Here is a 26,753-nt window from a genome sequence, read left to right as displayed (position 1 = left end):
GGCAGGGGAAGGGCAGCCTGCTCTTACCACAAGAATAGTATGAATTCACTATTTTTAAAATAGAAGAAATCCCTTCAGTCTTCTGTCAGATGACTGTTGATCATATCTCTTGCTGCATGGGATACACCCTTCTTTTCCATCATGGTGAGCTTCTTTAGGTGGTCTACATGAAGCTTTTTCAGTTCATACAGCAGTTCTTCTGACCTCCCATTCCAAAACATTTCTGGCTGTGAAAACCCAACCAATAAATCAACCAAACCATGAAATCAGCCAACTAATTTTTGTGGTATGTGTTGCAGAGGGAAAGAGCTATTTAATTACATCTGTGAAGAGAAATGAAAAAAGAAAGCAGGAGGATAGCACATAGAGAAGACATAGAATAGAATACATAGAATACATAGAATAAACCAGGTTGGAAGAGACCTTCAAGATCATCGCGTCCAACCCATCAACCAATCCAACTCCGCCCAAGCAACTAACCCACAGCACCAAGTACCCCGTCAAGTCTTCTCCTAAAAACCTCCAGTGATGGTGACTCCACCACCTCCCCAGGCAGCCCATTCCAATGTGCAATCACTCTTTCTGTATAGAACTTTTTTCTAACATCCAGCCTGAACCTCCCCTGGCGCAGCCTGAGACTGTGTCCTCTTGTTCTGGTACTGCTTGCCTGGGAGAAGAGACCAACATCCGTCTGTCTACAACCTCCCTTCAGGTAGTTGTAGAGAGTAATAAGGTCACCCCTGAGTCTCCTCTTCTCCAGGCTAAGCAACCCCAGCTCCCTCAGCCTCTCCTCGTAGGGCTTATGTTCCAAACCCCTCACCAACTTTGTTGCTCTTCTCTGGACTCGTTCCAGCAAGTCAACATCCTTCCTAAACTGAGGGGCCCAGAACTGGACACAGTACTCGAGGTGCGGCCTAACCAGTGCAGTGTACAGGGGCAGAATGACCTCCCTGCTCCTGCTGGCCACACTGTTCCTGATGCAGGCCAGGATGCCATTGGCCCTCTTAGCTGCCTGGGCACACTGCAGGCTCATGTTCAGTCTACCGTCGACCAGCACCCCCAGGTCCCTCTCAGCCTGACTGCTCTCCAGCCACTCTGACCCCAGCCTGTAACTCTGCATGGGGTTGCTGTGGCCAATGTGCAGAACCCGGCACTTGGATGTGTTAAATCTCATGCCGTTGGACTCTGCCCATCTGCCCAGCCTGTCGAGGTCCCTCTGCAGAGCCTCTCTACCCTCCAGCAGATCAACTCCTGCCCCCAGCTTGGTGTCGTCAGCAAATTTACTGATGATGGACTCGATGCCCTCGTCCAGATCATCAATAAAGATGTTAAAGAGCATGGGGCCCAGTACTGATCCCTGGGGCACACCACTGGTGACTGGCTGCCAGCTGGATGTGGCACCATTCACTACCACTCTCTGGGCTCGGCCCTCCAGCCAGTTCCTAACCCATCTCAGTGTGCTCCCATCCAAGCCATGGGCTGACAGCTTGGCCAGGAGTTTGCTATGGGGAACGGTGTCAAAGGCCTTGCTGAGGTCCAGGTAGACTACATCCACAGGCCTCCCCACATCCACCAGGCGGGTCACCTGATCATAGAAGGAGATCAGGTTGGTCAGGCAGGACCTGCCCTTCCTAAACCCATGCTGGCTGGGCCTGATCCCTTGGCCATCCTCTAAGTGTTGCGTGATTGCACTCAGGATGACCTGCTCCATAATCTTTCCTGGCACTGAGGTCAGGCTGACAGGCCTGTAATTCCCTGGCTCATCCAACCGGCCCTTCTTGTGGATGGGTACCACGTTGGCCAGCTTCCAGTCAGCTGGGATCTCTCCAGTGAGCCAGGACTGATGAAAAATAATGGAGAGTGGCTTGGCCAGCTCATCTGCCAGCTCTCTCAGCACCTTAGGATGGATCCCATCTGGTCCCATGGACTTGTGGGGGTCCAAGCTGCTGAGGAGAGCTCCTATCACTTGCTCATGGAACACAGGGAAACCATGCAGCTCCCTGGCTCCCTCTGCCAGTTCTGCAGGCCAGCTGTCTGGTAGACGTTCTTTCCAGCTAGTAAAAACTGAGGTAAAGAAGGTGTTGAGTACCTCTGCCTTTTCCTCATCCTGTGTTACAACATTTCCTTCCATGTCAACCAAGGAGTGGAGGTTGTCCCTGCCCTTCCTCTTGCTATTAATATATTTATAGAAGGACTTTTTGTTGTCCTTCACATCAGAGGCCAGTTTAAGTTCCAAATATGCTTTTGCCTCCCTAATTTTCCTCCTACATGCCCTAGCAACCTCTTTAAACATTCCATGGGTTGCCTCACCTTTCTTCCAAAGATTATACACCCTCTTTTTTTCCCTTAGTTCAATTAAAAGTTCATTACACAGCCAGGCTGGCCGTCTGCCCCGGCGGCTCCTCTTCCGGCACATTGGCACAGCCTGCTCCTGAGCCTTCATCAGCTCTTTCTTGAAGCAGGTCCAGCCCTCCTGGACCCCTTTATTTTTAAGGGCTTTCTCCCAAGGAACCCTCTGAATTGTTTCCTTGAGCAACCTGAAGTCCGCCCTCCGGAAGTCCAGAGTGGAGGTCTTCTTGCTGGCCCTCTTAGCTTGACTGAATACTGAAAATTCTATTATTTCATGGTCACTGGCCCCTAAACAGCCTCCGACCACCACATCACCCACCAGCCCTTCCCTGTTGGTGAAGAGGAGGTCAAGCATAGCCTTGCCCCTGGTAGGCTCACGCAGCACCTGGGATAAGAAGCTGTCCTCTATGCAGTCTAAGAACCTCCTAGACTGCCTCCTCTCTGCTGTGTTGAGATCCCAGCAGATGTCAGGCAGGTTGAAGTCGCCCATAAGGACAAGGTCAGGAGATCTTGAGACAGCCTTAAGCTGTCTATAGAATGCTTCGTCGACATCATCCTCCTGGTTGGGTGGTCTATAACAGACTCCAACCAGGATGTCTGCCCTACCGGTCTTCCCTCTAATTCTTGCCCACAAGCATTCAACCTGATTGTCCCTAATCTCTAGCTCAATGGCATCTAGTGCCTCCCTGATGTACATGGCCACCCCTCCACCCCTTCTTCCTTGTCTATCTCTCCTGAAAAGCCTGTAGCCATCAATTGCAGCACTCCAGTCATGTGAGCTATCCCACCATGTTTGTTTGTTTCCCATGCTTCGTGCATTAGTGTACATGCACCTCAGCTGGGCTGCTGGTTTGGCCTCTGACCCTAGCTTACTGCCCCCAGACTCTTGCCTGAGGGGACTAGTTTCAGCCCCTCCCCCCTTCGAAACTAGTTTAAAGCCCTGTCGATGAGAGCTGCCAGTTCCCTCCCCAGAATCTTTTTACCTTTGGGGGACAGGCCATTCTCATATACTGTGACCTTTCCCCTTCTTTGGGACAGATGTACTCCATCTGTTGCCAGGTGGCCTGGTGCAGTAGAAAGTTTGTAGATCTCATTTTTATCAGGACAGAGCTCATAGTATTTGATGAGTGCTTTATCTGGCTTAGCAAATTCAGAAAGGCATTGTGGATCAAAGTTTTCAGTCACTCTTTCACAGGAAAAATGTCAAGCAGCTCTGAGACATCATTTCTAAACCACAAACAGAAGCAAAATCTTGTGTTTCCATTGTTCAGAGATTATACTTTCAGTTGTACCTCTCAGCATCTGCCAGGGGTGCTCTGCAGTGCCTGCAGAGAAAGCTGGTCCAACTTGCACCACTGAGATCAATAGCACTCAGCCTGTTGGTATGGACAGTGGCAAGGCCAGAGCTATTCTCACTTTCATTGCATGCCTTGCCTTAGTAGCCGTCAGTACAGTCTACGTGAGCGGGGATCCTGGTAACCTGCACCCATGACAAACCTCTCTTTTTATTTAATCTCAGCAGCTCACAGACTTTCAGCAGGTTTCCCAGAGAAGTCATTATATCTATTATGTAAAATACTGAGGTAGGTAATTTAGAGGATGTTGGGCTATCCAGAATCCTTATAATTAAGTGCTGCCACTGCTAGACCACACATTTGCCATTCATCATAACAGAGCACAGGTCTGGTACGCTTGTGATTCTTTGCTAGTGTGGGTACAAACATAGGCAAGACCCACTGAAGGTAGGATATTCCAGTGGCACAAGAAAGTGGCAGAGGGTAACAAGGCTGATATGTCTGTAGCATATTCTCACCAAACATACAAAAGGGGGTGATTTCTCCTTTTTTTACATTTTTCATTTATTTAGGGAATGGTCAAAAGTTAGCAAGTATGTCCAATTGCAACTCAGTGTGCTCCCTCTCTCTTTTTCTTTCTTTCTCTCTCACCTTCTTTCCCTTTCTTCCACATTTTTCTGGTTATATGCCATTTTTCACTGTGACTTTTGAGCACTTTCCAAAGAAAACCATCCTGTGAGAGTGAAGTTCCTTGAGGACATCAGAATCCATCTTTTATATTTTATCTGTTTTAAAAAGAATTTGAGACAGGTTCTTCTCTTTAAAAGGGCTGTGGCTGAGATATATGAAATGATTACACATTTCAGGTATATTAACCTGGAGATGAGGAAGAAACTAGATCAAATTTCAAGTCATTATCACTTGAGTGACATCACCAGCATTTACTGCTGTGATCTGAACCAGGACCAAAGATCCTGTCACTACTAGCAAGGCAAAAGGATTTCTCTGTTACCACAGTATCACAGTATAACCAAGGTTGGAAGAGACCCCAAGGATCATCAAGTCCAACCTGTCCCAACAGACCTCACGACTAGACCATGACCAGAAACCGTAGATAGCCTTTAGCTACAGGCTTTCTAAATAATCACCCATGCTGCTGACAGTTGTGCAGTGCACAGCTGCTGATCTTCTCCAGCACCTCTTAATACAGTTTCATCAAGTGTTTATGCTTTTTGATCTCAATATGACATTTTTATAGACCATGGTTTTGTAGAAATCCCTTTTGAAGGAATGTTTAAGTGCTGGTAGGAAAACCTTAGGCAGCTCCAGATAAAAAATGATGGTTTCAAGACTTCAATGACTAATAATAGGTACATTCCATAAATTGTTTTCTATTTCTAAACTCAGTTTTCCTATAGTGAGACATCTACATTCTTGCAATGAATAGGCATAAAGTAATGTTCTCTGCAAATGATATATTATGTAAATTATTTCAGTCTCTTGCAGTTTTGGTCACTGCCATAATTTTCTCCCTTAGAAACACTCTTCTTCACAGTACATATTTGCATCTTTTATTTTGTCTAAGTTGAGGAACATTCCTTTGCATAAAGGGGGATGGATCTCTTTGCCCCTGTTCATATATGTGTAACACATTTAAGGAAATCCAATGTCCTCTGTATCAGAAGAGAGCACCTGCAGTCCACAAAATATGAGTGTGTCAGAAGACCTGAGAGGTCTGAGCTTTCTGTCAAAAGGCATCAGGTCAGCCAGTGCCAGGAGGCAGGAAACTTGGCTGGAGAAGTTATCGGCAATGTGTCCGTTTCAGTTAGGATAAGCCTCCCATGAAAGCCCAGATCTGAGCACAGAAATCGATAGATGTCCCAGCCCAGGGCAGAGATTTTTATCAAAACTTTATCTCTGGTTCCTCTATGGCAAGTTTTCTGTTATTTTATCAGCTTTTGACAGATAAGATGATGATCTTCTCCTCAGGCATGGATTTTCTTTCTTCTTCTTCCTTTTAAAAACTTTGTTATTTCATTCATGTTTGGCTTCATCTCATGCAAAAGGGGAGTTATGCTGCTTCTGTTACGTCCCTTTACAGCATGGTACTTTTAAAACCAGTCTTTCACATTTACAACATTTACAGTGTGGTTTGGTACTGACTGCCTTTAAATTTCCATTACACAGTTGAAACTACCTCCCAACTAATTTGGAGAAACTACCCCCAAAATAAAAATTGCCAGACTAACTCAGTAGGTTTTGGAAGCAAATGAAGCTATATTTACAAGCAAACTAAAATCTACAAGTATGGAATGCAATGAATATGTACAAAGAATACAGTATGTATGTACTATATATTTATATTTATAATGTATAAACAACACAGAAACTCCTCAGACCCCGCTGGACAGATTCATGGGACCCCATTCACCTCCTCCCCTTCTCCCTCCCTACTACGTCCCATGATCTCACTCAGCAGTCAAAACAGAGATACCCCTGTCAAGGTTGCAAGAAGAGTGAAAGAGGAAAGTTGCAAGCAGAAGCAACAGAAGAAGAAAAGAGAAGGAACTGTTCATGCCTCTGCTCTATATCCCATTAGCAATCCAATGAATTATAAAGACCTCATCATTATTTTTCTTTTACATCCAATGGTAATTTATTTTACAGTCTTTGCAGTCAGGATTTAGGCTAAAGTTCCCCCTTCAAACTGTAACATGCAGGTGCTGTGCAGTAGGGCTCCAATTTGACATTCCCCTGCGTGGTAAAACTGGATGACAAGTCAGCATCAACATGGGAAGAGGCAGGGAGCTGGTTTTGTATTTTTAAGAGAAATGAAAATTGAGGACTTCAGTAGGCATTGCTGTCTGTCTTTGTAATTTAAAGAGAATAAAGTAAGATTCACATTGCTTGCATGCTTGGATCAATGTGTCTTGTTCTCAGAAAACCTAGAGATGGCCTAAAATCTGGGATCAGTTTCTTCCTTAGTAAAGGCTCCTAATATCCAGGTTAAATTTTAGTTGGAGCTGAACTATATATTGAAAACAGCTGTTGGCTTGGACAGCTGGTGTTCTGGGGAGGAAGTCATACTGCTTGGCTGTGGAGTTGCCAGTGCCTGGCTTGCTGCACAGTGGGTAAAGATGGTGACTGACCTACAAGGGTGAAGATATAAATCTGAAAGGCCAGCAGAGAGACAAGAGCAATGCAGGTTGAGCATGGTTTCCTTGGTGGCACAGGAAAGCGCAAATCTGGGGACAGCAAGTGAACTGAACTATTAAGCACAGAGGAAAAAAAGCAGGCTGCATGCCGCGCCTGATTCTTGGGAGACAGGATGGGACTGCAGTAGTAAGTCTTTATTAGCATCACTAAGGCTGCCTTGCATGTGGCACACACTGAATGTCAGTGCTCTGAACTGAGCTCGCTGACACTTAGGGAGGGTGAAACTGAACTTTCCAGCTCTGTGTAAGCTTCTCAAATGACAGCTTCTCCTGCAGAAAGACAACTGAACCATGCTTCCAATGAGAAAGAGGTTTTCTATGAACCCAGGAAAGTTATCTGCAATGGTAGCTATTAAGTGCTGCAAGGCAAAACTGATTTTGCTTATTATAGACAATCATGGCAAGTGTAGTCAGACTCTACTTAACTTTTGTCCCAAAGGGAGTAATGTTTGCTCTTACTGAGCCAGAAAGGGTGATACAAGTCCTTCAGCTTACTAAAGGTATGCACAGTTCTCTTTACTAAAATGCAGTCTGACCACTACTCATCCAAGATCATAACTCATGATGTTCTGGTGGTTTAAAATAAGTCCACCAAATCACAAAATTCTGGAAGCAGGTGAATGTGGACGTTTTGGAGTCAAAAAATCCCCAAACCAGGTACTAATGTATCAGTGAATATATCTGTCTCATTATTGTCTTATGTGGAAAGTAGAAAGACTTCAGTTATTTCTGTGCTTTTCACAGTAAAACACCTCCAGAAAACAGCATAATGCAATCTTTCATTGGTTAAACAAAGTGACCTAGCTTCAAAGAGTTTTTGACCTGCAGGCTACCATCAGAGAATATCCAAAACAAGGAAAACACTCTAATTCAGCAGCAGCAGCAGCAGCAGCCTGTAGAAGTCTTGCTGCCATTTTCTGCAGCGTTGTCTGGACCCTGGTTGCTCAGCATCTTTGAAAGCAGAGTGCTGAACTGAATTACAATCTTTTCAGTTTACTCCTCAGGTTGTGCAAATTCCTCACCTGGGGTGCAGGTAGCAGTAGCAGATTGGCAGGTAACAGTGAGATCCTGGAAGCCACAGATCATCTCTGGATGTATCTAAATTTACAGCTGATTGGTGCTCTTGTATTTTATAGTGATACCTGTCAAAACCAAGGTAAAGACAGAAGTATATCCTCCTTCCATTTTTCTTTTTTTGCATCACTCAACAGAAAAAATACTAGGTGAGAAGTTCCTGCACATTTTGCTCATTCTGCTAGAAAAAATGGAATTATTAATGCTGCAAGTTTTAGCAGGAGGATATGGTAAAAGCCCTCTGCTTTTGCTGCCACCAGCAGCCCTCTGCTGGTAGAAGTCTGATCTTGGGCTAAAAAATTCTTTTTACATGAGCTTCACTTTGTGAGGTGGAAGCCTTTTTAGTGTCCTTCTGCAGGCTATTGCATATGCCTAGATAACAAAAAGCTGTGCTACTCTTTTCTGCTGTTTGAGGCTCCAGAGTTTTCACATGAGTTGATGGGTCAACAATGCACAACACAGCATTTACAGCATTTTCAAGGATACTTCTTTCTTAAAATAGAGGCGGGGGGGAGAAGTGATGCCATAATACTGCCCAGACCTGACCCCAAACCTGGAACAGGCTTCCCAGAGAGGTTGTGCAGACTCCTCCTCTGGAGACTTTCAGGACCCATCTGGATGCATTGCTATGTGACCTACACTAGATTCTATCTCTGGCAGGAGGCTTGGATTTGATCTCCAGAGACCTCTTCCAGTCCCTAACATCCTGTGATTAGACCCAGCTACCTCAGAGCTGGCAGCTTTTATGATCACCAGCTGGAATGAGCGGTCACCAGATTGCAGCTGCTCTAAGAGGGTAAATAAAGAGAAGAGATTGCTCAGAGTTCTTAGCCAAGACCAATCAACACCTTGACCTGCCACCAGAAATGGACAGCTTAGGGAGAGAATACACACTTAAAAGAGTAATTAGGAAGAAAAGATGTTCTGGTCTTTCCTGCAGCAAGCCCCAGGTAGAACAAGCTTCAGTAATTCAAGCTGGGTTCAGACAAGTATACGGACCTCCATGGTGGCTTCTCCAAGCCAAGACAGAATGGGATGAAATTAGCTACTGCTAGGCATCAGTGCAGCTTCCCTGACACTGCCCACTTATCAAGCAGTTTCCCAACAGGAGGCCCAGAGAAGGCTTCAGAACCTGTGTCTGGATGCATTTGCCTCCCACTCAGCATTATTTGAAAGAAGATTGCTTTTGCTTCACAGCCAATATCCCAGACTTGGGGCCTTGCTAGGGACAGTGTGAAACATCTTCCTCTGGGCTTGGTTTCCTTACAAATCAGAAAGTGCATGCATGTTGATGGGTTCCAGGATAAAACTGATGTTTTCAGACATTTCAGGTCTGTTTTGCTTAAAAAGGGAGCCTCTATCCTCAGCACTCATGGATAAAATTGACTTTGCCAATCCTTTTTCATACTGCTTATGTCCCTTGAAGTTAATGGTATATTTACAGCTGTGAAGCATGGATTGCAGGCAGTATTAGTTAAGTGAAAGGAAACATTTTTTTGTTACCTCTAGGAAAGTGATTTGCTATTCCTGATGTACCCAAAGCTTGTCTTCAAATGTGGTCAGTCCTGACTACATCCTTTTCCTTTCCTTTGGATAGATGGCCTCACTCTCTCAAGGTCCAGGTTGATATGGTATCAGTGGTGATATCTGAGTTATCACCATACTGCATACTAGAAAGTAGCAAAAATAGGAGCCAACAAGGAATACTATGAATGAGATACTGCCTTCTTTTTCTCTTACTTTCTCTTCCTCTCTTCTCCTTCTGATTAAAAGAAAACTGAAAAGAAACATATCATGCCAGAAAGCCCCTTATGTTGCATCTGTGACTATGGCAAAAAGCAAGGCTTTGAGGCTCTTGAAGAGGCCCTCCCTAAACCAATGATGTCTCTGGTTCCTTTATCAGATGCAGGGTGACTATATATTATTATGGCTCCTTTCTCTTCTTTGATCTTCCTTGTTCTACATCCCATCCTTTATTCATGCCTGTATTAGTTGTATAGCATCAATTCATTATTGCCCATCCTTGAGTTTCCTTCCAACCCTAATAATTCTATGATTCTATGATTCTGGATTTTGGAAGGTTCAGAAGTTGGTCAAAGTCAGCACAAGTGTGAAGAGACACCTTCTGAACATGAGAATGATGCCCAAAGTGATTTGGAGCTTCTCCTGCAAAGCAGTGTCCCTTTTGAGTTAGCCGACCTGTTAGTGGGTGTCACCTCGGGGCATGTACCCTTTCCAGCTCCTCCAGTCAAGTTCTGCCCCTAAAGAGCTGAAAACAGCAGTTTATGGTGAAAAACAAAACAAAACAAAACAAAACAAAACTGCAAAGCATAAACTAATTTTGTACTTTGGTTTGAACTAGTTCCAGGAAGAACTCTTTCATGAAGAAGATAAGTCTGTTAAACTATGTATGGTTTAACAGTTAAACTTTTTTGTCTTCTGGTTCATAGTGGTGCAGTGAAGAGTAGAATAGCTTCCTAGTAACATTGCAGTAAGAAGTAACAATTTTCACAGCTTCTTCTGAAGCAGATGAGAGTGAGTGTACAACTGAGTGCCCAGGTCTTAAAGCTCTTGCTGAAATCTGGATGGGATCCAAAGTCTGCCTGCAGGGCTCACCCTCCTTGGGATCATAGCAGAGCATAATTACTTTGTGGAACATTTGACCTGGCACCTTTCCTATTGCTGTCAGAAATCAGTGGCATTTCCACCCTTAAAAAAGCAAACATTTCATACATTTAAAATCTGGCATTGCTATTTCACAGCCTTAAATCTTGGAACATTTTTTTCTGCAGACTGTTTTTACAAACATGGAAAAGAAGTCTTTTTTTTTTGTTTGTTTCATATGCCATCCATACAGTTTTGCATAAAAAGGGATCCAGAGACATGATTTACTGTTTTGAGATGCTTTACTTGTAGCCATGGAATTCAAACCAAGTTTTGCAAACACTGCATGACAAACTCCACAACACAGAAACCATTGCATCCCTTTGGGGTTTTGCCCTGTCCTTAGAAGACTTCAGGTAGGTGACAACTGAAGGCATCAGAGTTTTCTTTTACCTGCTAGGCTAATTACAGCCACTCCAAAGTGGGCAGTAAGTGTCTGGATTCCTTAGTCCTTTTGTCATGTTTGCTACTGTTGCTATTGACATAGCAACAGTACATAGTGACAATGATGGGATTTAGGACATTTTCAAGTGCATTCCGTGGTCCTAGATGCCAGTGGTAAAATGAGAAATTTGCTATTTGCTGTAACAACACCACTGAATGCTCCCAGAAAGCTCACTTGAAAATCCTCACGTCAAATTCTGTCCTCACTTATATCCAGTGACAGCGGTCAGAGCTAAGTGCTGAGTATTAGAGCAGGACAAGAGGTTGAAAATCCCTCGTGTTAGAATACATAGAATACATAGAATAAACCAGGTTGGAAGAGACCTTCAAGATCATTGCGTCCAACCCATCAACCAATCCAACACCACCTAAACAACTAACCCACGGCACCAAGCACCCCATCAAGTCTCCTCCTGAACACCTTCAATGATGGTGACTCTACCACCTCCCCAGGCAGCCCATTCCAATGGGCAATCACTCTCTCTGTATAGAACTTCTTCCTAACATCCAACCTAAACCTCCCCTGGTGCAGCCTGAGACTGTGTCCTCTTGTTCTGGTACTGGCTGCCTGGGAGAAGAGACCAACATCCGCCTGTCTACAACCTCCCTTCAGGTAGTTGTAGAGAGTAATAAGGTCACCCCTGAGTGTAGGAAAGCAGAAAGTATCTATGGAAGGTTTCAGGACAAGAAAGAACAACAGGACATTGATACTGGAAGGACGGCTTGATGATAAAGAAGAGCTGACCGTGGTAAACAACCTGAAGTGCAAGACAGGAGGACATTTGCCTCCATGCTGGAGAAGATCAACCTGATATGGGATGAAGATAATAATGGACAGCTGCACATCAAAGGAGAAAACTCAATTAGCAGCAGTGGTGCAAGAATGTCAGGGAATTGCTTACCCTGCTCGATTTTTCCTATATAAGCTGCTTGTTCTGTACCAATAAAGGATTCCTGCCTCACCAACAAGGGAGTCCGTGCATGCTTTCTGATACCTGAGTCTCCTCTTCTCCAGGCTAAGCAACCCCAGCTCCCTCAGTCTCTCCTCATAGGGCTTGTGTTGCTGCCTTAACCCTCTAGTATCCTACATGTTTATCCTGTTATAACATTGCTTCCCAGTATTGTGCAGAGTAACTAGTGAGGTAACAAAAACAGCTGTGCAAAGGAGCTAAAGTAAATACAGAAGGCACTACCCAAATTGTTAATATAGCCCAGAATCTGTGACACATTAAGACACTTGGGGCCTGTACTGAGATGTCTCTTGCTCCCCTGTGGAAACTACTTGCATGTCTCTGTCTCAGCAATCAAGAGAACCAGCTGTACATTAAACTGGCGTATTAGGCAATGGCTCTGCAAGGTTAAGGTGCAATAAGATGGTGCAGAGGGAATGAAAGGTAGTTCTCAAACATAACTTTGAGGTGTAGAGTTGTGCAATGTTTGTATTTCCACCTCAGTTTTTCAAGGGTGTATTTCTGTATGCCTCTGTGACAACACTTGCCTCAGTGACAGTCAGGGAATGTTTTGCAGAAGACTCTTCTGAGTCAATGTAACTGTGACTGAACTGCTTTTTTACTCTGAGCTGGTCAGTGATGAGTTTGAATGTTTTGGGTTTTTTTATATTAATGACTCAGAATGGCTTTTTTTCCACCTGCAGACAACCAGCTTTATTTGCACATAAACAAGGGCATTTATGCATGGACAAGAGTGTCCTTCATTCACTTTTCCAAATTATTATTTTCTTAAAAAATATTTGACTGAGTGGAAACAATGACATCCCCTTATCATGAAGAAAATCAAGCATCACACATGGCAAACAATCAATGGAGGCATTCCATTCATTTCAATGAGAACTACACTGGCTCAGAATAGTCAAAGGGTGCAAACCAATCAGAGGCTTCACTTGTTTCACAAGCTGCACATGTAGTTGTGCTTAATGAATACATCAATACAACTTGGAGCTGTTCACAAGACAATTCAGAAACAGGAAATCTTGGCTTACTCATGTAGCACATCCATAACAGATAGTTTGTCTCTTGGCTGTTGCAAAAGTTTTGCATGTTTTCCCTATGCTATTCTCAATGCAGCAAATATGAAATCCAGAGGATGTCATTTTCAGAATGCCTCAGGCTTAGAATAGAATAGAATAGAATAGAGCAGGTTGGAAGAGACCTTCAAGATCATTGCATACAACCTATCATCCAACACCACCTAATCAACTAAACCATGCAACCAAGCACCCTATCAAGTCTCCTCCTGAACACCACCAACGATGGTGACTCCGTCACCTCCCTGGGCAGCCCATTCCAATGGGTAATCACTGTCTCTACGAAGAATTTCTTCCTAACATCCAGCCTAAACCTCCCCGGGTGCAACTTGAGACTGTGTCCTCTTGTTCTGGCGCTGGTTGCCTGGGAGAAGAGGCCAGCCCCCACCTGGCTACAACCTCCCTTCAGGTAGTTGTGGAGAGCAAGAAGGTCTCACTTGAGCCTCCTCTTCTCCAGGCTAAGCAACCGCAGCTCCCTCAGCCTCTCCTCATAGGGCTTGTGTTCCAAACCCCTCACCAACTTTGTTGCCCTTCTCTGGACACGCTCCAGCAAGTCAACATCCTTCCTAAACTGAGGAGCCCAGAACTGGACACAGGACTCGAGGTGTGGCCTAACCAGTGCAGTATACAGGGGCAGAATGACCTCCCTGCTCCTGCTGGCCACACTGTTCCTGATCCAGGCCAGGATGCCATTGGCCCTATTGACCAACTGGGCACACTGCAGGCTCACGTTCAGCCTACCATTGACCAGTACCCCCAGGTCCCTCTCTGCCTGGCCACTCTCCAGGCACTCTGACCCCAGCCTGTAGCACTGCATGGGGTTGCTGTGGCCAATGTGCAGAACCCAGCACTTACATTATATGTAAACTGTGAAACAGGTAGGAAAAATAAACCTATTAGCACAGCTTGCCCTTGAATTTAATGCATCTCCATGGGAAAAAGAAATGAGATTTTCCCCCTGGTTGAATTATTTTTTCCGTAAGCCTGCAGTGGTTTCTAATGCACACAGTGCACTGAGCAGTTGCACTAAAATTAACTCTGCAATTCTACTTCATTGCTTTTTCTGAGAGTTACATAGCAGTTCAATTCAAATAATAATTTTCTATCTTTCACTGGCTTGGATCCTAATGTACACATGTAATTCCAAATTCTGAAGTGGTATTGTGTCTCAGAATAAAGTCTGCAAATATGGCTGTGCCATGTCATCAACACTGAACAACCTAAACCTTCAGGCTTTTGAGTCTTTTTAAGCTGCACATCTATTATTCTTCTCATGGCCATCTTGAGCTAGATGTTTGTTCTCCTCCAAGGAAAGCTGAAGGTCACTGTCCTTCATCTCACTGCTATGACAAGTACTGAGATGAGCTGAGTGAGTTGAAGAAAACATCTAACACAAGGACAAGATGAATCTGGATGAATGATATAGGAAAGATGGACACTGATCGTGGAAACATCCAGTGGCTGCCTCCATTTTTGTGCCAAGACACATGACTGTGTTTCTGCTGCCTTGTGAAGAAACCCTCTCTCCTGTCACCTTTCTTCTCTGTGCTCTGAGGGTTCTTCCACAACACTTTGGATGCTTGCCTTGCGTCAGCAATGACAAACCGGAAACTGGTCTCTTCTCCCAGGCAACCAGTACCAGAACAAGAGGACACAGTCTCAGGCTGCATCAGGGGAGGTTTAGGCTGGAGGTTAGGAGGAAGTTTTACACAGAGAGAGTGATTGCCCACTGGAATGGGCTGCCTGAGGAGGTGGTGGGGTCGCCGTCGCTGGGGGTGTTCAGGGCGAGGCTTGACAGGATGCTTGGTTGTATGGTTTAGTTGATTGGGTAGTGTTGGATGATAGGTTGGACATGATGATCTCGAAGGTCTCTTCCAACCTGGTTAATTCTATTCTATTCTATTCTATTCTATTCTATTCTATTCTATTCTATTCTATTCTATTCTAGATGGTGTCTGACAGCACCAGAAGCCTCACTGAATTAAACCCTCTTGGCAAAAAAGAAATAACTAGGAACGAGTAGTTACTTCTTCAGAGCATCTCATGGTAGTACCAGCTTTCAGAGCAAGCCCTGACACCTTTCACATTAGAGCAGGCTGATAAAAGCACATGCTACCTTGATAAAATCCAGTATGATGTTGATGACTGCTGTTATCTTGCTATTAGTATGTTTTTCTCTACTGGAGAAAAGCCATGAAGTATATTTCAGCCTGCTTGCATAGATACTGACTGAGAGTCCTGTATTTAATCTGCATTCCTGTCCCCTCATCTCCAAAACAATTTTCCTCTGCAGGAGGAGAGTTAAAATGATGAGAGAGAGCAGATTCTAACATACAGGCTGAAGCTGAACAAGAAGTGATGGCCTTGATGCAGAAATTGAGATTATAGGCAGTGTGCTGCGCAGAGGTAAACTGTAAATGTGTTTTTTTCAGGCCTAAGAAATTGTCTGTTAGTTGAAGTGTCTGAAATCCAAATGCCTTCTAGTTCAACCAGGGTTACTAAGCCTAATGCAGGCACTGCTAAATGAAGATGTATGACAGTGTCACAGAGGTGCACTGATCAACACCAAAGAACCTTTCTGGCATAAAAATCTGTTTGATCTATCTGTCTAACCTGAAATAATTCAAAACTCTGACCACATGCTTCAAACACTTGAGCAGGCCTCTCCAGCTGTGGGCCTGGAGAAGAGGAGACTGAGGGGTGACCTTATTACTCTCTACAACTACCTGAAGGGAGGTTGTAGACAGACGGATGTTGGTCTCTTCTCCCAGGCAAGCAGTACCAGAACAAGAGGACACAGTCTCAGGCTGCACCAGGGGAGGTTCAGGCTAGATGTTAGGAAAAAGTTCTATACAGAAAGAGTGATTGCCCATTGGAATGGGCTGCCTGGGGAGGTGGTGGAGTTGCCATCACTGGAGGTTTTCAGGAGGAGACTTGATGGGGTGCTTGGTGCCGTGGGTTAGTTGTTTGGGTGGTGTTTGCTTGGTTGATGGGTTGGACGCGGTGATCTTGAAGGTCTCTTCCAACCTGGTTTATTCTATGTATGTATTCTAACTGCTCTAAAAGGTCCAAAACTTAAAAACAAAAATATCACAGGGGCCTGTAGGAAGAGTGAAGGGCAAAGGAGATTAAAAAAAATAAAAAAGAGTAGACAGAAGTTGTTTGGGTTTTTTGTTTGTTTGTTTTGTTTGGGTTTTTATTGTTTGATTGTGGGATTTTGTTTGTTTGTGGCTTTTTGAGTTTTGTTGTATTTGGCTTTTCTTTCTTTTCTTTCTTTCTTTCTTTCTTTCTTTTTTTTTTTTAACCTTCCATTGCTGAGTAGTAAAGAGTTGAAGAGCTGTTTGTCCAGTGGAAAAGACTGTTCAGAGCAGGCAGTCACCTCTGACTAGACAAGAGACTAACATTCTAACCAAAATGTAGCTAAAACTTAGGGTGTAGCTAAGATCCTGTCCAAAATGCTTATACTACACACTTGCATGTAGAGAATATGAACTCTTTATACTGCTGAGACTTTATTAAAATGTAAAGTAGTTTAAGATGTGGTCAGAAAGGAGAATCAGTTAAGTGTGGGCTATACTGAAGTCGCAGGGCCTCATCTGGTCTTCACAAGTTTGAGCAGTAGGTTATCATAGAATCATAAAATCAGTGAGGGTTGGAGGGGACCACAAGGATCATCTAGTTCCAACCCCCCTGCCATGGGCAGGGACACCTCACACCTCACATACAGGCTGGATGGGGCTCTGGCCAGCCTGATCTTAAACACCTCCAGGGACGGCACCCCAACCACCTCCCTGGACAACCCATTCCAGGGCTTCACCACTCTCACAGTGAAGAACTTCCTCCTCACGTCCAGCCTGAATCTCCCCACCTTCAGCTTCATTCCACTCCCCCTAGTCCTATCACTACCTGAGATCCTGAGACGTCTCTCCCCAGCCTTCTTCTAGGCCCCCTTCAGATACTGGAAGGCCACAATTAGGTCACCTCGGAGCCTTCTCTTCTCCAGACTGAACAGCCCCAACTCCTTCAGTCTGTCCTCACAGGAGAGGTGCTCCAGCCCTCTGATCATCCTCGTTGCCCTTCTCTGGACACCTTCCAGCACGTCCATATCCCTCTTGTAATAGGAGCTCCAGAACTGGACGCAATACTCCAGGTGGGGTCTCAGCAGAGATAAGTAGAGGGGGAGAATGGTAAGAGAGGAGAAATCATATTCCCTCCATTCACACACTGGCCATTCTTTGTTGAAGTGGTGTGTCCTCTTCTTGCAGCCACAGTTCAAGATGGATGTCAGGAAATGGGCTGCAGTTTAGTAAACAGCTGAAAGAACAGAGTTTTGGAAGGTGTGTCACTGAAAGAGTTGGGGAGGTAAACTGACATTATGCAAAAGAGGAGATAGGTAGACCAGCAACTTGCACAAAGAACAGAAAGTCCAAAATTATGGCTCAACAGCTAGGAAATTAAGAAAAGCATATTCAGAGCAGAAATAAAGCATGTGTTTTTGAGCAAGGTTAATGATGTGAGCTGCAGCAACTTACCACTAATTCTTATGAGTTCTGATAGCTATAAAAGAGAAGTTAAAATAAGGGAAATTTTGTACAGGTTTGATGACAGCATATGAAAGTAGTCTGGGAAAGAGAAATAATTGCAAGATCATTAGCAGAGTCTAGGCACTGATACACAAAAATCTGACTTAGAAGCAAATCTAGCTGTAGACCAATTTTATTGTTTTCAGAAAGTAATAATGGGGATGAAAGAAGAAGCAAATTTGGCTGCATTTTAAGTCTCCCTAGAGCACAAGGAAAAGGGGTGTTTCAAGGCAGAGCAGTAGTAGGAGACATTTAGACTTAATGAGCAACAGAAGCAGTGGCATTACAGCTGCAAGGTTACATTCAGCCAGCCATAGATCTAAATGTTAATGGCCTGGGCTCCCTGTAGCACAGCTTGCAGAAAAAGCACTGGAACAGAAAGAAGGCCAAGCCTTTTGTCATTTCTCTGCAGTTTTTTACTAACTCATTGGGCAGATGTAAGCAAAACAAGACATGGCATTTGTCTTTGCCCAGTTCATACCATGGTTACTGGCCTTAGCAGAATTTGAAGTAATTCAAGTTTACTTTGATTTTTTTTTCAGATGGACTCAAGAATCAGCCTCAGAATGACCATTTACTGCCGTGAGTCACACAGCATGGGCTTGTGAGCTATGCTTAGGCAAGCAGCAAAATATTAAATAAAAAGGCAGCCCACAACACATTAGGCACACGAGGAAGAGTTCTTAGTGTCCAATAACCACTGTGGAACACAAGAGCTTGGTGAAAGGTGAAATTAAAGGTATGTTTCCTGAATGAGATAACCTTGTGACTTGCAGGTCCTGTTCCAGCAAGTGCATCAAAGTCCAGCTGTGGGCTAATGGGAATCAACAAGCAGCTATGGTAAGACAAGGAGATGCAGCAAATGTCCTGGTGCAAAAATTTGATGGCCATGGCTCACAGACAAGCAGCTTATTTTAGCAAGGTGAGAAAATGGAAATGTGCAAGTCTGTAATTGGACAGTCTTTTTTAATGGTATAGGGGTACAGATGGGTTCACAAGTTGCATCAGGTTGGAAGGAACTCTCAAAGGTCATCTTTTCCAACCTCCCTGCAGTAAGCAGGGACACTTTCAACTCGATCAGGATGCCCAGAGCCATGGGATCTTGAATGTCTCCAGGGATAGCCTCAACCACATCCCTAGGCAGTCTGTTCCAGTGAATAGCTTCCTCCTTAAGTCCAACCTAAATCTACCCTGCTTCTCATCTTATCATTGCAAGCCCTTCTAAACAGCCCTTCCCCAGCCTTTGGGTACATCCTTCTCAGATATTGAAATGTAGCTATAAGGTCTCCCCACAGCCTTCTCTTTTTCAGGCTGAACAGCCCCAGTTCTTTCAGCCTGTTTTCATAGATGAGGTGCTCCAGGCCTTCGATCACCTTCACAGCCCTCCTCTGAACTCACTCCAGCATGCCCATGCCATTCTTCTTTGAGGGCCCCATAGCTGGACCCAGTAATGTAGGTGAGGTCTTACTGGAGCAGAGTAGACTGACAGAACCACCTCTCTCCATCTGCTGGCCATGTTTCTTTTGATGTAGTCCAGGATGTAATTTGCCTTCTGTGCTGCAAGTGCATGCTGTTGGCCCATATCCAGCTTGTCATCCACCAACACTCTCAAATATTTTTCTGCAGGGCTTCCCTCACAGCCATGGTGGTCTTAGGTTGATGATTGGACTCAATGATCTTAAGTGTCTCCTCCAGATGAAACAGTTCTATGATTGACTTGCTGGAATGTGTCCAGAGAAGGGCAACAAAGTTGGTGAGGGGTTTGGAGCACAAGCCCTGTGAGGAGAGGCTGATGAAGCTGGGGGTGCTTAGCCTGGAGAAGAGGAGGCTCAGGGGTGAAGAGAGGTTGTAGACAGGTGAGGGCTGGTCACTTCTCCCAGGCAACCAGCACCAGAACAAGAGGACAGTCTTAAGCTGCACCAGGGGAGGTTCAGACTGGATGTTAGAAAGAAATTCATCATAGAGAGAGTGATTGCCCATTGGAATGGGCTGTCCAGGGAGGTGGTGAAGTCACCATCATTGGCAGTGTTTAGGAGGAGACTTGATAGGGTGCTTGGTGCCATGGTTTAGTTGATTAGATGGTGTTGGATATTGGGTTGGACACGATGATCTTGGAGGTCTCTTCCAACCTGGTCTATTCTATTCTACTCCATTATACTTCTACTCCATTCTACTTCTATTCTATTCTACTCCACAATTGCAATTATTTCTGCATCAACTATATTGCTCCTGCAGGACTGACTTTATTCAAATTCCAACTGCTACAGTGACCAAAGCTTTCTGCTTTGCTTTTGGGAGACTGAAAATCAAAGCTGTTCCTCAAAAAAAAAATGCATTACAACAAAAGTCACTTTTCAAAATTGTCTTAAATTTTTCTGCTTGATTTAATTTTCATTTATGTTTGAGGCCCAGCTGTGGTGGTGAGAAGTTCAGTTCTCCCCCCACCTCAAAGAAACCACATCTAACTCAGTCAGAGGAGCAAAATGGATAAGCTATATTTACAAGCAGGATGACATGCAGATGACTATATACACAATATACAGTATTTACAATATATACAGAAATATACAGCAAAGAACGTAACACAGAAAACCTTTCCCTCCTCCAAAGAGGAGGTTTCCTCCAACTATACCTCCTTCTCCTCCTTCCTCCCTTTTTTCCCAAAAAGGGTTAGAGAGAGAAAAGGTAATTATTAAGGAGGAAATTCTGTTAGCTCAAAGCATATGCAAGAATTAGTTTCTTATCTGGTTAGTTGAAGGTCAGCACCTGCCAGCACGGACAGAACACAGCTGCTCAGAGAGACTGAAACAGACAGACTGAACTGACTGAGATTCAAACTGAACTAAAGCTAAAATTTAAAGTTGCATTCTACCAATCTACCAATGAAATTGGTTTAGACTTATCTTTGTTTTCATTTTCACACCAAAACATTCAGCCAGAGTGTTCCAGTAACTGCCCCTTTCTTAAAGGCACAGCCTAAAACTGTAACACCAGTTTGCGCTGTTGTGAGGTGGGGGTTTTCTTTTAGTTTTGATCTTTTCAGAACTATGGCCATTTGTACTTCTCTATCATTTTGCACTTAGAAGAAATAAAGGAAGAAAACACAAAACCATCAATGGCCTCCAAAAGCTTCTTCTTATTTCTTGGCCTACATTTGTGCAGGCAACAGTAAACAGAGGCAAGAAAAGTCAGTGAAAAAAAAAAAAAGTAAAAAGAAAACAGAAAAAGGACTTTTGGTTTTTTTTCAGAGGTATAACGAAATTGATTAAAGCATTCATTTTGAAGTATAAAAACCCTTTTGTTTTCTTCTAAAGCTGAAATGTGTTTTTTTAAAGGCCAAACAGGTGCTTTCATGTGCTCTTAGAATAAAATCACAACTAGAAAAAAACTGGAGGGTTTTTGGAAGGCATTCTGGTCAAAAGCATTTAGCAGTCCAGCTCTGTGGCAGTGGCAGTAGCAACATTACTACCCCTGGGGGCTGATTATTCTTCTGCAAACCCATTATCTCTGTGTCTTGCCATGCTTATGTATATATGACCTCAGTGCCTTCAGTTAGTTTTCACCAATGTAATTTTCTTTTTTTACTGGGGACTGCAACTCATTATTTTATTTTTTTTGTACACTTGGTCCCATTGGGTCAACAAATGTCATTCTTCAGCAGTATGAACTTTACCATTGCCACTGACAGATATGCTGAGTATTTTACTGGGAGCAACACTTTTGATGTGTACTGCTCTTTTCTCACCTTCATTATTTTTCCTCCTTTGGTCCCACCATTGGAAAGGGAGAACTTGTTATGACTGTCTGTGAGGCACAGAAATACTCATTTAGTCTTCTATGTGGGAATGAGTCCAGTGGGAATTGCTCTAATTTTTCTCTGCTTAACTGCTTGAGCTCATTCCCATGGTACAGTCTGGTTTTGGTAAAAATCACAGCTTAGAAAACATTCACTAATATTTTTGGTAAAACATTCAAAGAGTCATATTTTATCTGAAAAATAATTCCCTTTTCCTGTGTCAACAGTTTCAGTGAAAATAAATCTCTCTGTTAAAAAGCCATTTTGGTGAAAACCTCTATTCTCTTTCAAGTGTTTAACCAGCACTCAGCACTTTCCCATGTTTGCAAAGATCAATCAAGAAAGATGCTTTGGTCTCTACCTCCTGATGGTGTGATGGAAGATGTTTGACCCATGCTTGCTTCCCTGAAGTAAATAGGATTACTGATATCAATATGACCTCACTTGAAGCAAACTGCATCACAAAGAGATGATGCTGGGAAAGAAATGGTGCTGTGTCTTGCACATCAACACTCATTGAGCAAAGGCCCTGTGTTGCCAGCTGTAGAGTTTGGGCACAACCGGTCCAAAGGCAGAAGACAGTCCCAAATAGTTCCTGTGCCAGCTGTGATTCAGCTCTTCCAAACAAAAACCCCACCTCTGCCATGGCTTTTGCAGAAACAACTTTAGAGGGGCCCAAGATTATGTGGTGGCTTGAAACTGTGGCTGAGCAAGTCTTTCAAGAGGAAAGTGGCTTTTCTTGGTAACCAAAGCCAAGTTTTTCATCAATCTGGTGTTTTCTGCTTGTTGGTATCAACTTTTATTGCTCCTTGGGTCTCCGCTCTGCTTCTGCTGGTAGGAAAGGCAGTGAGAAGGTAGGGTCTCACCTCCAGAGAAGAACTGGGCATGGAGCTGCAGAGCCTCCCAAGGTGGTAAAACATCCCCTTCTCACTCTGCAGTCAGCTCAACTTGAAGGTGCACTGGTCCACAGCCCAGCACAGGATCAGTCCCTTATGAAGGCTCAGATGTCAGGTTAAGGCCAAATTCATGCTGCTGCTGCAATGGGTTTGTTTTCTCATTCCAGCCTCTCTGTACAGAAAGTCAGGGTTGTTCTACAATGGAAATAGAGAAGAAATTGAAAAATTCACCCCTTCACTAGGTGCTGCTTAAGAGTTCCTCAGAGCTCCAGATGATCCCTATAGCTTGTCTCATTGCCCACTGGGCACTGCCAGTGACAACCTAATGAAGCTGGCAACAGTTTAGAGTTAAAATACATCTGTGCTCCAGGAGTATTTTCATGTTAAGGAAACAAGACTTCCTTAGCCACCTGAAGGCCATTTGTCTTGTATGCTAGGGGAAATCACATTTCTAATTGGCAGGTTTGATAGAGAACAGATTGGTTTCTAGCTCATTTTTATAGAGAGCTTTCAGAACTTAGAATACTTTCCCCAGTGCTTTCTTTCTGAGTTCCCCAGGCTGCCCAAAGATGCTGTGCAGTGTCCATTTCTTGAGGTATTAAAACAATGCCTGGACATGCTGCTGTGTGATTTATTCTAGGTGATCCTGCTCTAGCAGGGAGGGTTGGACTAGATGATCTTCAGAGGTCTCTTCTAACTCCTATCACTCCATGATTCTGTGATTTTGTTTCTCTGTTATTATTGTGTTCTAGTCTTAAAGTAAAAATTTGCTATTGAGTAAATAAACAATGTGGATACATTTCAAAACAAAGATAATATTGCCAGATTCCCCAGAACATGCTAATTTACAAAATTATAATTGTTTGGCATTCGTTTTTATTGTCACCATGCAGTGTGCAGCCTGGGGCCTTGTGTACCATGATGTGTCCACATCCATTGCAGAACAGACAATAAATGATTTCCACTTTGCTCAGAAAAGATGGGAAATTTCTGAAGCAAGTCCTGTTTTGATCTCCTTTCCTCTCTTTCCCTTCCAGAAATGCACAAAGGAATACCTAAGTACAGACCAATTAGTAAGCAATCTGCATTGGTGCAGAAGTGATCACTCTCACAGCTTCCTGAACACGTGTCTAACGCAACCAGTGCTATGATTCTGTCACTGGCTCCAAGGTACGCTGTTATGCCCCGACTCAAGATAAAACTGACACAGGACAAAACCACCTTGCTTTTGCTCTGGCAGGATGGCAGAGATGGCTTCAGGTCCCTGTTGAAGGCAGAAGGCGCATTCTCCCCCATCACCTGGACAGATGGCATGTGCCTGTGTGCCTCAGAGCTAGATGCAGTTACTAATGCAATTTAGGCTTTCTCAGATTGCTTGACTACACACCATTCTTTCTCATGAAATGTAAGGTCTGTATTTCGATCTTATATAGATGTAGATGAAGATACAAAATCACTGCCTGAGGTCTGTAGTCTATTACTTCTCTTTGCAGTAAGATGGTACGCTGAAATACTACAATACTGGAGATCTTGTATAAGCCCCAGGTGACAGACTTTGTACTCAAAATTTAGACATAAACCTTTTTGTGATACCCACTGCCCTATTTTCATTATTTAGGATCCACTTTCTCTCTACCTCGAGATTTGTGTAGGGCCTCTTTAATGATATACTGACATAACAAATTATTATTTTTTTCTTTACTGTAATGTTGATTTTTTCCCCCCACATTTGCATAGTGCATCACCAAAATAGTTTTCTCAAGCTTGCTTTAGATTCCTTCCTTTAAAAATTCTTCAGGAACTCAAGCTGCGAGAGTTGGGACTATTCAGCCTAGGGAAGAGAAGGCTCTAGGGAGACATTATAGCAGCTTTCACATACCTGAAGGACCAGACGAAGTTCTTTACAGTGAGGGTGGTGAGACACTGGAAGACGTTGCCCAGGAAAGATGTGCATGCCCCCTCCCTGGAAGTCCAGCCTGGCCTTGAACAACATGATCTGGTAAAAGGTGTAGATGCTTTTAATATGTACTGAGAAGGGTCTTCAGCTGATGATCACACCCGGTGCAAACACGCTTCAGATGTAAATGCAGAAGGAGTTGCTATGTGGCTGTGTGACTTGTGCCATGGTACAGAACACGGGAGGGGCTCCCCTGAGTGATACTGACATCAGAGGTGGAGAAGTGCTGGGCAGAATCGCAATCTAGACACTATGCAGAATTTCAAGAGAGGAACTGTGTGTGGATGGCTAATTGCACATACAACTTTCTTTGTACTACTGAATTTACCAGTACTGTCCTAATTTTCCTTTTTGCAAGATTCATCGTGGAGCTGGAGTGTCTCTGAGTGTATTTCTTCCCAGCTCAATGCAGAGCTGGCTTGATACTGGCAGGATTTAGAGGTGCTCAACATAGCTGATAGTTTTCTGGAACTGGTGAAGTTTCAACAGAGCCAGAAGAGTCTGGGAAGTCCTATGGAAAGTGGCACAGGACCAGCTTTTGCATTTCTTGAGCCATAAGAGGCATATTATTTCTCCAAATTACATTAATATCTTATGTCACTCTCATATTCAGCACTCATAAAATTAATTTCAGTCTAGAATGTTTTGATCCTATGGAAACTGCTAGAAACTGTCTTCTTAAGGACACAACAATGTCATTGGAAAGACTCATAATGACTTTGGTTTTGCCTATAATCTTTGGCTCGGCCTAGAAATCTTTGGCTCCATCTTAGAATGGAGGCTCCTAAATTTGACGGAAAAGGCCAGATTTTTCACTCATTTTTTTTTGCCTTTACTTTCTTGTGTGTCTGTCCTTGTGTCTGTAACATTTCTGTCTTGAGGAAGATGTAGGTTTAAATGCAGAATAGGAGGATGCTCACGTACTGGAGGCTTTTAAGATGTCAGATGTGCAATCAAGTCAGGAATGATTTCAACTTGCCTAGCTGACTCTGCCCTGCAGCAGAGAGAATGACCTGGCAGCCTCCAAAGTTCTTTTGTGCCCCCAGTCTGTGAATACTCTTCTTCTGTGTTACACCTCTTCATCTGAATTCATATTTCTCCTGAGCACAGCAGTGTGTGCAATCAGCCACAAACCTCCTTCAGATGGGCTGCATTTCTAATCTCTAGACTATTGTCTTAAGTGTTAAGCAAAGCAGGCATTTGACACTTTCTTCAGGCTTGCAGAGAGAAAATATTCCCCTTGGCCTCACTGAAGCCACTGATCTTTGGTCTCTGCTGTCCAGCCCTGTCTGCTGACAGGTGACTGCAAACCTGGAGAGATTTTAAAGCTCTAAGTCCACAGAAAATTATTTAGGAAGAGGGATGCTCTTGTGCCACAGTGTCTTTTTCAGTTGCTAAAATGAGTGTTTGTTTCCTCATTACCTGCCACAGCTGGAACAAGAGCTCTCACTTTATACGTGGCTGGGCAAAGACTCCAATTTTCAGTAGTGCACAGCATCACTGTCAGAAGGAAACAAACAAGCAGTGACAGCTAAAATTGCTCACATGGCCAAGCATGTGAGGAGCCCTGTCTGGGGCATGTAATACATTTTGTACCTAGGGAAACTCTCTTGGAGAGGTGACATAGCTCATGAAGGGAGTCATGCAGGCTGCCTACTGACGGAGCGCCTCAGAAATGACATATCTGTGTGTCTCTGGGGACTGCTCTGAAAACCTGCCTGCTTCTGATCTTTGCCTTAGATGGGTTGTCACCTCCAGCCCCACATATTCCAGGCATTCTGTCTCCAGTTAAAATAATACTTTCTGTTACGAGGGTAGTCCACTGAGTCTCTCCCTCTTATCCTGAATAGGGATGTGGAACAGTTTGTGGAAATCTGATGTCGGATTCCAGACTGATGCTCATGGAATGAAGCTTGAGCCTTCATTTCCTGCTTCCTGCCAAAGCAAGTTTATGAAGTGCCTTCTCTCAGTTCTACACCCAGCAGGAAAGTCTTTCCCACATTCTTCATCTTGAGCTACACTAGTCTGAATTTCTGGAAACCATGGACCTGCTTCCTACTAAATGGGTAAAGGACAGCTCATACCACTTTTCCTGATACCCCCAGGTGAAGACATTAAAAAAGCAGGTAAGGCTGCCCCAAAGAGACTGTGGTCCCCTGTCTTTCCTAGTATTCAGGTCAAAAGTGATTCAGTTGGATTCCTGAGTAGGGAATCAATTGTATTTGGAAATGACATGAAGTGTTGCCCTTACTTCTAAGTATCTGTGGCTGCTCTCAGAAGGTTTGATTGATGATGTGACTGCTGTCTGTACCAAATGGTCATAGAGTCTTTTCCAAAGACTAGGATAGCACTCTTTTTTCCACATAAAAACCTGAGAGAAATATGATGCATTCAAGTCAGCTCTGAAATGCATGGGAAGCAGCCAAAGATTCCTTA

The sequence above is a fragment of the Dryobates pubescens genome, chromosome Z (genome assembly GCF_014839835.1).
Source record: "Dryobates pubescens isolate bDryPub1 chromosome Z, bDryPub1.pri, whole genome shotgun sequence".
Lineage (NCBI taxonomy): Eukaryota > Metazoa > Chordata > Aves > Piciformes > Picidae > Dryobates > Dryobates pubescens.
The sequence above is the reverse complement of the archived record's forward strand: the minus strand, read 5'-3'. Positions refer to the sequence as shown.